Consider the following 11334-nt stretch of genomic DNA (forward strand, 5'->3'; position numbering starts at 1 on the left):
GTAATGATATGATGCAACAAAATACAAAAATAAAAGAAAATTTCAAAATGGGCGTGGCTCCGCCCATTTTCATTTAGTTTGTCTAGAATACTTTTAATGCCATAAGTCGAACAAAAATTTACCAATCCTTCTCAAATTTGGTAGGGGCATAGATTCTATGACGGTAACTGTTCTCTATGAAAATGGGCAAAATCGGTGGAAGCCATGCCCAGATTTTATACACAGTCCACCGTCTGTCCTTCCGCTCGGCCGTTAACACAATAACTTGAGCAAAAACCGATATATCTTTACTAAACTTAGCCCACGTACTTATCTGAACTCACTTTATCTTGGTATAAAAAATGGCCGAAATCCGACCATAACCACGCCCACTTTATCGATATCGAAAATTACGAAAAATGAAAAAAATGCCATAATTCTATACCAAATACGAAAAAGGGATGAAACATGGTAACTGGATTGGTTTATTGACGCAAAATATAACTTTGGAAAAAACTTTGTAAAATGGGTGTGACACCTACCATATTAAGTAGAAGAAAATGAAAAAGTTCTACAAGGCGAAATCAACAGCCCTTGTAATCTTGGCAGGAAAACTGTTAGTGGTATTGCATATATAAATAAATTAGCAGTACCCGACAGATGATTTTCTGGATCACCTGGTCCACATTTTGGTCGATATCGCGAGAACGCCTTCACATATACATCTAAGGGCCACTCGCTTTTAAAACCCTCATTAATACCTTTAATTTGATATCCATATCGTACAAACACATTCTAGAGTCACCCCTGTCCCGCCATAATGGCGATATCTCGAAAAGGCGTCCACCTATAGACCTAATGCCCACTCCCTCTTAAAATGCTCAGTAACACCTTTCGTTTGATACCCATATCGTACAAACATTCTAGACTCACCCCTGGCCCACCCTAATGGCGATATCTCGAAAAGGCGTCCACCTATAGACCTAATGTCCACTCCCTCTTAAAATGCTCAGTAACACCTTTCGTTTGATACCCATATCGTACAAATATTCTAGAGTCACCCCTGGCCCACCCTAATGGCGATATCTCGAAAAGGCGTCCACCTATAGACCTAATGCCCACTCCCTCTTAAAATGCTCAGTAACACCTTTCTTTTGATATCCATATCGTACAAACATTCTAGAGTCACCCCTGGTCCACCCTAATGGCGATATCTCCAAAAGGCGTCCACCTATAGACCTAATGCCCACTCCCTCTTAAAATGCTCAGTAACACCTTTCGTTTGATACCCATATCGTACAAACATTCTAGAGTCACCCTTGGTCCACCTTTATGGCGATATCTCGAAAAGGCGTCCACCTATAGAACTAAGGATTACTCCCTTTTAAAATACTCATTACCACCTTTCATTTGATACCCATATCGTACAAACACATTCTAGAGTCACCCTGGCCCACCCTAATGGAGATATCTCGAAAAGGCGTCCACCTATAGACCTAATGCCCACTCCCTCTTAAAATGCTCAGTAACACCTTTCGTTTGATACCCATATCGTACAAATATTCTAGAGTCACCCTTGGTCCACCTTTATGGCGATATCTCGAAAAGGCGTCCACCTATAGAACTAAGGATTACTGCCTTTTAAAATACTCATTACCACCTTTCATTTGATACCCATATCGTACAAACACATTCTAGAGTCACCCCTGGCCCACCCTAATGGCGATATCTCGAAAAGGCGTCCACCTAAAGACCTAATGCCCACTCCCTCTTAAAATGCTCAGTAACACCTTTCGTTTGATACCCATATCGTACAAACATTCTAGAGTCACCCCTGGCCCACCCTAATGGCGATATCTCGAAAAGGCGTCCACCTATAGACCTAATGCCCACTCCCTCTTAAAATGCTCAGTAACACCTTTCGTTTGATACCCATATCGTACAAACACATTCTAGAGTCACCCCTGGCCCACCCTAATGACGATATCTCGAAAAGGCGTCCACCTATAGACCTCATGCCCACTCCCTCTTAAAAAGCTCAGTAACACCTTTCGTTTGATACCCATATCGTACAAACATTCTAGAGTCACCCTTGGTCCACCTTTATGGCGATATCTCGAAAAGGATTATTCCCTTTTAAAATACTCATTACCATCTTTCATTTGATACCCATATCATACAAGCACATTTTAGAGTCACCCCTGGCCCACCCTAATGGCGACATTTCGAAAAGGCGTCCACCTATAGACCTAATGCCCACTCCCTCTTAAAATGCTCAGCAACACTTTTCGTTTGATACCCATATCGTACAAACATTCTAGAGTCACCCCTGGCCCACCCTAATGGCGATATCTCGAAGAGGCGTCCACCTATAGACCTAATGCCCACTCCCTCTTAAAATGCTCAGTAACACCTTTCCTTTGATTCCCATATCGTACAAACACATTCTAGAGACACCCCTGGTCCACCTTTATGGCGATATCTCGAAACGGCGTCCACATATGGAACTAAGGATCACTCCTTTTCAAAATACTCATTAACAGCTTTCATTTGATACCCATATCGTACAAACACATTCTAGAGTCACCCCTGGTAGACCTTAATGGCGATATCTCGAAAAGGCGTTCACCGATAGACCTAAGACCCACTCCCTCTTAAAATGCTCAGTAACACCTTTCATTTGATACCCATATCATACAAACAATTTCTAGAGTCAGCCCTGGTCCACCTTTATGGCGATATCCCTAAATGGCGTCCATCCATAGAACTATGGCCTACTCTCTCTTAAAATACTCTTTAATACCTTCCATTTGATACACATGCCATACAACCACATTCCAGGGTTACCCTAGGTTCGTTTTCCTACATGGTGATTTTCCTTATTTTGTCTCCATAGCTCTCAACTGAGTATGTAATGTTCGGTTACACCCGAACTTAGCCTTCCTTACTTGTTTTCACTGCCTTTCTGAGCGCTTTGAAAGCTTATGTGTGATGATACATCATCACCACCCAAAGAACTATTAGACTGATCTTCGAAATTTTCCTCTAGTATAGTAGATGGTCTGAGATGTCTCACCATTTTCAAAGGTGAAGTTTGTAAAGTGGTATCGCCCACTATTGTGGAGTCCCACATTTTAGATGGCGATTCAATATCTTCTAGGAGTGTTACATCATACTTTTTAAAGGAGTTTCATTATCCAATTGATGCTGCTCCTGTACGCATAAGTCATGCAATAGACGTTGCAATGATTGTGCTTCTTCATCTATTTCTTGTAGTTCTAAAATTATATTATTAAATTTAAACCACACAATCTTATCAGCTTTCAATATGTTGTATATTCACTTACCTTGTTTACAAGGGGTTTTAAAACAGTTTCCATCGGCGCTGCGCTTTTTAGCATCTTCTATTTGGTTGGATTTATTTTCATCATCCTCAATTTCAAATATTTTGTTCATTGCATTTCCGCTAACAGCAACGTAACTTTCCTGTTGATCCATATTCGCTACACGAGGAGCTGCGCGTGCTTCTAGCAAAGTTTGTAGATCCTCCTCTAAATCCAAGCTAAAGCGTTGGCAAGATACCGGCTATTTAGCAGGCGTTGTAGCCTTTCTAAATGTGTTCGTAAATCGAGAAAAAAATGTTGAAAATATTGTTTGTATTAATTTTTAATAAAAGGTATATAATACCGCATATATACCGCATTTTACTTCCGCATTGCCTTTATCTGAGATCTTGCTTTTAACAATGCCCATAGGCTGTAGCGTATAGGTATCACAACCAGTGCATTGAAATATCATTGATTGTTTGCTGTGTTCATAATATAAAGATATGGTACGTAATTGGACTGTGGTAAAAGGCCAAAATGCTGTATACCAACCTCGTGCTTTATTTACACTTCGCTTTACTACTATGCACACGCACAAATACGCGTATATAAACATCGGCAGAAATGCTCAAAAGTGGCTCAATATATTTTCCATAACGATTAGCGTGCGTTTCAATGCAATGCAATAGTATACGCAATCCCATCTCATGGCAGCATTTCATACGCAAAGACACAGAACTACATTTGGCATAGCAGGCTTCAGGCGTATTGCCAGCCAGCACAGCCATATCAGTCGCAGTTACAAGTAATAAAACCCCACTCGTCAGGGATTGTATAGCGCCATCCAGAAAGCGATTCGGACAACCATAAGGATCCAGGTCTATAACATCGAAACGCTTATCATATGAAGTTGAAAGGTACATGAGAGTCTTATTGCGAATTTTATTATTATTACAGTTAAATCACTAGCTATTGATTCGTATATCAAACCTACATTGCATACCCTTCGCTTGGCACAATTAAATGTTCCACTCCATTGTGTCACATATTTACGCTAATGGAATCTACTGCCATCTTAGATAGATCATTTGCAACAATTTAACGCACGCCTGCTACTTCTTTTGCATAACGTATGCTACGTAAACCTGATGCAGCAAGCGCTTCCAATATTCGCAGTCCATCGTCGTATTTTACACCAGCCGTGTATGGTTTATTGTCATTAGCATTGCTTTTGTTTGTATTTTGTGCATTTTTATGCGCCGCCGCTTCCCGCTCTCTTATCAGCCGCTTTGAGTATACATTAAGTACTGACATACTTAAATCACGATTAAATTCTTGTACTGGATTGTAGAATACGGCCCCGCCGGCAATAATTTCTGTAGTGCTTTCTTTGATCACACGTTCGGGTGCTTTGTCGTTCGTAGCGATCTGTTAATTCATAAAATTTAGGGCGATTTTGTTAATAACGCGAAACATATAATTACCTTATTTTCAGCTATTTCCCCAACTTCCATTTTGGCCTTCAACTGCTGTGCATCCACGTTTTTGTTATCAGCTGTTCGGTGGCGGCATACGCTGAGCTGCTGCTTTCGTTGAACAGTGAATCGTGGAAACTGTTTCAACAGACGAATATATTTAAGTATTACAGATGCATGACACTGTTTTTTTATAAATTTACGATGATACGATGTTGCTGCTGCTATCGTGGCATTGCATTACCTGGTTGCTGTTGTGGTATATACCTTGGTATAACTGGATGTGGCGTCAATGCCCCACCTGGTCCAGTTGATGCGGTTCACTTTGCTGCTGCAAACACACCTCCCTCACAATAATTAATGGAGACCATGGATGGGTATCTCAACAAGAGATTCTATTTTATTGCACACATAGCCGTTTTTTACACCGAATTTTCTAATCATTTGTTTTCAATTTTGGATAATAAATCTTAATGGTATGTATTTTATAAGTAGATCCATATAAGTACTGTAACGAGAATTTTTTCCTTGTATGTATGTGGAAATCAAAATTTACTATTCTGCATTAGAATTGCTCACGATTATTTATACTATGCAATTACATATTTCACTTTCTTTCTTTATAAACATGCACACATTGATATGAGTTTTTTTGCTAAAACACACTTTAGTAGACCAAAAAATATTAAAGAATGCGTATATTAATTTCTGCAAAATGTAGTAAATACAGGTTGAAAAAATTAACCAAAAAATCGATTTGTCTTGCTGTCTCTGCTGAATTAGAAATGGCGGATTTTTTTGCACGCAAAAATGACGTATTTTGCTATCCCTATGAAAATAATAGGTGCGAGAGAGCACGATACATTGTGGGAAAGCAAAATTTGTCAGCATGCTATTTCATTTGCACAATTTTTCATTCCAAATCGTCACCCCTGTCAAAAATTCGTGTGGCTGTGTGCGTTTTTGGTCATACGATTTTTGCAGGGTTATTTACACTTCTTTCCCATTTCGTACCTATTTATGTGATTGTGCATTTCGGTCACACTTATAGGTTATGAACATAGCACTGTTCTGGTCACACACGTCACAATGCTCGTCAAAAGGCGGTCATATTTTTGGTCATTTCACACTACATTTTCGAGTCATGTGACAATCAATTTTACCGCGGTTTTACCATTTCTATAACCGCCGTATTACTTGAATTTTACCTGTCGACTTACTTTACCTGGAGCAGCCACAAGAAATTTTATTTCCAATATTTATTTATACTTATATATAAACATTTATTTAAAACATTATATGTACTATTTATTGATAATATTATATTATTTGAATAAATTTCTATACATTAGATTTAGTCATTTTTTTCAAATAAGATTATTGTATATGAGGCCCTACCCAGCAAAAATCTAGTGACTGAAAATGGAGACCAACAACAAAATATCCCACATTGTTCCACAATTGTTAGTATGACAGAATGAGATGGCCTAATTGAAATGTCCGATCCATATATGCTTGCCTTTTCTTACAGGCAATGTACCCTCAAATACGTCACAAAAATTTTCTGCGAATCCGACATTTGTTGTTTTCAGCTTGAAACCACAAGCGCAGCAACAGCAGAGTAATAAAAAATGATTTACAAACCATTTCGGGTATAATAAAAACTAAATTTAAATTAAGTGTTGTGTGCGCTACGGTATTTGCATTTTATATTAATAATACATATATATTTTCCACAAAGGAACCAAAATCAAGTAAGTTTTAACGCGATATGGGAAAAGCCATTTTCTGGGAAATCTAACATCATTTTCCCATATCGCTACACATCCGTTCATTCATTTTCATTACTGGTGCTACAAAATCTGCATCGTTCAATCTGTTATATTGTAGGTTTGCTTTAATATAATTTGAATTAATAAAAAACTGTTATTTACAGGATATCGAAAATTTGTCCCCATTATCGCCAGAGGTAATTTCGCGTCAGGCAACAATCAATATTGGCAGGATTAGGCACGGTAAGTCCACTGTTGTGAAAGCTATTTCCGGAGTTCAAACGAAAAGCCATTTTTTATGCAATGCCACGACAGCAGCAGCAACAACCTATCTGCCAATGCCACAACAGTCGGGCTATCCACCACAACCTGGTCCACCTGGTTGCCCTCCACAACCTCAACATCCAGGCTAACTTCTACAACAACCAAGTTCACCAGGTGGTTACGTGGGTCAAATGATGCCACCAACACAATCTGGACAGGCGCCAATGCCCAGTCAGCCACCCATGCCGGGTCAATCCCCAATACCCGGACGTCATGGTTATAATGTATGCTAATACAACTAATATATTTCAAATATTACTGATGATTATTTTTGTATTATTTTCTTTAGCAACCACCTGCACCTGGTACTGGTAAATATCAACAGCCGCAACAGTAGCCCAACGCCGTATAGATCCCGATCAGATACCTAATCCGATAAGCGTTATCGTTGAAAATCAAAATAGCGCTGGTGGTGCTTTTATTACTAATGAATAGGGTTTATTACCACCATTTGTGACCACAAAATATATGGTACACGATCAGGGTAACTCCTCGCCAGGTTACGTTAGGTATTGATATTCGAAATTAATTTTTTGTTTGGCAATTACATTGATCTTTCTCGTTTTCAGGCCTTTTTTATTGCATACCTGCAACAGCTGATTTATTAAAAACAACAGCTTTGTCCTTTACACTTACCATCTCACCAATGGCACTCACGGTTGAGGGTGAATATGAGCCACCCATTGTAAATTTTGGTAAAATGGGTCCAATTAGATGTGATCGTTGCAAAGCTAATATGCAATTTGTAGATGCTGGTCGTCGTTTCCAATGTCTAATGTGTAAAGTAACAACAGATGGTAAAAATACTCTTTCACTTTTACTTGTGTTCATTGATCCATATTCTTTCTCAACTGCCAACATTTGGGCCACACCGGACAGCGTGTCGATAAATATGAACGTCCTGAACTTGTATTGTGGACATGAGTTTTTGTGTAAAAATATTTGGGTGCCGATAGCTCTCAAGGTAGAACCTCAACTCATATCCAACATCAATACCTCGTATTCAATTGTGGACGCTGTACGCACTACATTGGGTTCACACAGTATGGACAAACATATTGTTGATTCCAGTGGTAGGCCCACAATTTCAAATGATGGGGCAACCATTATGAAACTATTGGATATTGTGCATCCAGCCGTAAAACTCTAGTCGACATCGCCAAATCTCAAAATGCTGAGGTAAGTTTTTTGTTATATTGGAATGTGTAGAATAAAAATGTTTCTCTTATCAGGTCGGCGATGGCACCACTTCAGTAGTACTTTAAGCATGTGAAATCTTAAAATAAGTTAAGCCATATGTTGAGGAAGGCGTGCATGCACGTATCATCATTAAAGCTATACGCAAAGCATTACAATTATGCATGACCAAAATATGACATGGCTGAACATGTCGAAGCGCCAATAAAAGGAACAACAACGTGCTTTATTGGAAAACTGCGTTGCCACAGCAATGTCCTCCAAACTTATAAAAGATTTCTTTTCTAAAATGGTTGTGGACGCTGTACTTTTCTTTGGTGGATCCAACGTCATACAAAAAATACAAAATCGCTAATTTAAATATAGAATTGGAATTCAAGGCTGAGCGTGATAGTGCTGAAGTACGTGTTGATAATGTTCAAAAGTATCAGAAAATTGTTGATGCTGAATGGCGTATTCTGTAAAATAAACTATCCAAGTACGACGCTAATGTTATGTTATCCAAAGTACCAATTGGTGATGTTCGTACACTTTGAAACGTACAATGAATGCTTGTGGTGGTGCTGTTATGACTACAGCTAATGAAATTAATTCAAGTGTTTTTGGTGGTGAACATTTCAACATTTTCCAAGGTTTGATAGTGGGTTTGACATTAATTTTATTTTTATAGTTTATAATTATTTAAAGGTTGCGTTAATGCTAGAACATATGCATTGATTTTACGTGGCAGTGCCGAACACTTTTTGGAAAAAACTGAGCTTCGTTACATGATGGTACAATGATTGTGGAGCGTACAATTAAACATGATTCTATTGTTGCTGGTAAGTCAAAATACAACTTGAAAAAAATGTCTAATCTTAAATTGTTAAGTACTATTATGAAAAGATTGTGTCCAACTACGGAAGAAAAAACTATAAAATTTGTGTCAGTGAAATGATAATTATTGCTTTTGGTTGTCAGTTTTGAGGCATCGTCTTCGAGTGCCTTCTGATGTTGTTGTTGTAGCAGTGCTTCGCCCCCTCCAATAGGTCTGACCAATCACAAATTGTCATCAATGTCCTCCAACGGGAGTCCGAGGAAACTTGCTATTTCAACAGGGGTGGACCATAAAGAGAGGGGTGTTAGAGGAGTTGGTTCCCCATTACAATTGAAGAGATGGTTGGTGTCATGTGGGGACACATTGCAAGCAGGGACATTTTGTATGTCGGGGTTGATTCTGGATAGGTAAGAGTTTAACCTGTTACAGTATCCAGATCGAAGTTGGACTAGAGTGACTCGCGTTTCCCTAGGGAGCGTGCGTTCCTGTTCTGCAATTTTAGGGTATTGTTCTTTGAGCACTGAATCTATCGAGCAATTCCTCACATAGAGGTCCGACTCCTGTTTATGGAGTTCACCAAGGACCTGCTTATGTTTTTTGGCTTCATACGGCTGTGTTCTCAGGTGCCGTATTTCCTCATAGTACTTACGGGGGTGACTCCTCAAGACCCTGGGAGGTGTTGGCTCATCAATCAGATGTCTGTTGGGATGCCCAGGTTCCTGGATATTCAACAGGAACTGTTCGGTTAGCATTTCATTTCTTTCACTTATTGGGTGTATTCCCGCCTCATTATGTAGATGGTGTTCTGGAGACATAAGGAGACAACCCGTGGCGGTTCTGAGGGCAGTATTTTGGCAGGCCTGTAGCTTCTTCCAGTGGGTAATCCTTAGGCTTGGCGACCATATGGTGTAGGAAACAATAGTGACTCCTTCTAGTGGTGAAGATACTTAGCTATTGATATGTACAATTTAAACAGAAGAAGGGATATGACACCGGTTTGAATGTGAGTTTTTTTGAAGTTACTTCGCTACTGTATAATGAATTTCAATTCCCATCACTGGATATTGCGGAGCGCGATTGACCAACAAGACGATGCCATGACACCTTTGAGTATTCTTGATCTGAAAATTAATATGCAACGAATTTGTACAACAAACGAACAACACACACTGAAATAATCTTGGTTGAAAAGTATCTAAGAATCTAATAATTCTAAGTTTTTTCCTACGTTACTAATCCAAGCTTTTTATGCTCTAATTAAAATAATATTCAACAATCTCGTAAAGTTTGCAAAGAATTTTAAAGCAATTTAATTGCAACGAATTTGTCAATAATTTTTAACCAAAATTTATAAACTAGATATATAACAAAAAAGTATTTTGAATATAAATATTTGTGATGAACTTAACTGAAATAATTCTAAGTTTTTTCCTACGTTACTATTCTAAGCTTTTTATGCTCTAATTAAAATAATATTCAACAATCTCTTAAAGTTTGCAAAGATTTTTAAAGCAATTTAATTGCAACGAATTTGTCAACAATTTTTAACCAAAATTTAAAAAAGAGATGTATAACAAAAAAATATTTTGAATAGAAATAATTGCTGATGAATTTAACTGACAGTACCAATACCATCAACTAAATGGTCCTTATAAATATTGTAATCACATAATTCAAAACAAAAAATTACTATGAGTACCTACGTTTATTATTGCAAAATCACGAAGAAAGAAAATTGCATGAAGTACCCTCAATCTAAAATTATTCCACTGAATGTACATATCGCTAAAAGATGTGAAAACTTAAAAAAAAATTAAATCGGTATTTAAGTGTAAATCGATCCATGAAAGCATCGTAAAATAACGTATGTTTTTTTGGTAGTTAACGTTATCGTTTAGCCTGGTTTTGTTAAGAATTTTGTTATTTTTGTGGTATAAATCAACATTCAACACAAATCTTCTCTGATTATGAGTTGCAATACTTTTTGGTTTAGGTTGCAATATATAAAATTACATATTTTTGTACACAGTTCTAAAATGTAAAGGAAAAAATTTTATATTTGTCTGTTAATGAAATTATTAAAAAGATTTTGTTATATTAATGATATAGAGAAGCGCCAATACGAATGCAAGTGGTTTCAAACCTCTGGTAGGCAATTCACCACTTTAACTGTCAGAAAAAATGTTAAATTGTTCATTTTATGTAAAAAAAATTTGAAAGTTGCAATTGAAGTTCTGAAAGCTCGGAAATTTCAATTGAAGTTCAAAAAATTACAATTGAAGCTCAGGAATTTCAACTGCAGTTCAGCAAATTTCAACTGAAGTTCAGAAAATTACAATTTAAGTTCAATTATAATTTTCTGAACTACAAACAGAAATTCTGAACTTCCATTTTAATTTTCTGAACTACAAATAGAAATTTTGAGCTTGAATTTAAATTTTCTG

The 11334-nt window shown here is 37.6% G+C and overlaps 1 long non-coding RNA gene across 2 annotated transcripts; it reads left to right on the forward strand.

Moving 5' to 3' along the window:
* Window positions 1-6907: 6907 nt before the first annotated feature.
* On the forward strand, window positions 6908-8894 carry LOC137242479 (uncharacterized). 2 transcript variants are annotated; one of them, XR_010950253.1, is made up of 6 exons: window positions 6908-7100; window positions 7166-7385; window positions 7446-7673; window positions 7756-8055; window positions 8109-8705; window positions 8761-8894. It is a non-coding gene; the product is annotated as an uncharacterized lncRNA (long non-coding RNA). The 2 variants fall into 2 exon arrangements; XR_010950252.1 differs by having other exon boundaries at window positions 7446-8055.
* The last annotated feature ends 2440 nt before the right edge of the window (window positions 8895-11334 follow it).

The sequence above is a fragment of the Eurosta solidaginis genome, chromosome 2, assembly GCF_040869045.1.
Source record: "Eurosta solidaginis isolate ZX-2024a chromosome 2, ASM4086904v1, whole genome shotgun sequence".
In the NCBI taxonomy this organism is placed as follows: Eukaryota; Metazoa; Arthropoda; class Insecta; order Diptera; family Tephritidae; genus Eurosta; species Eurosta solidaginis.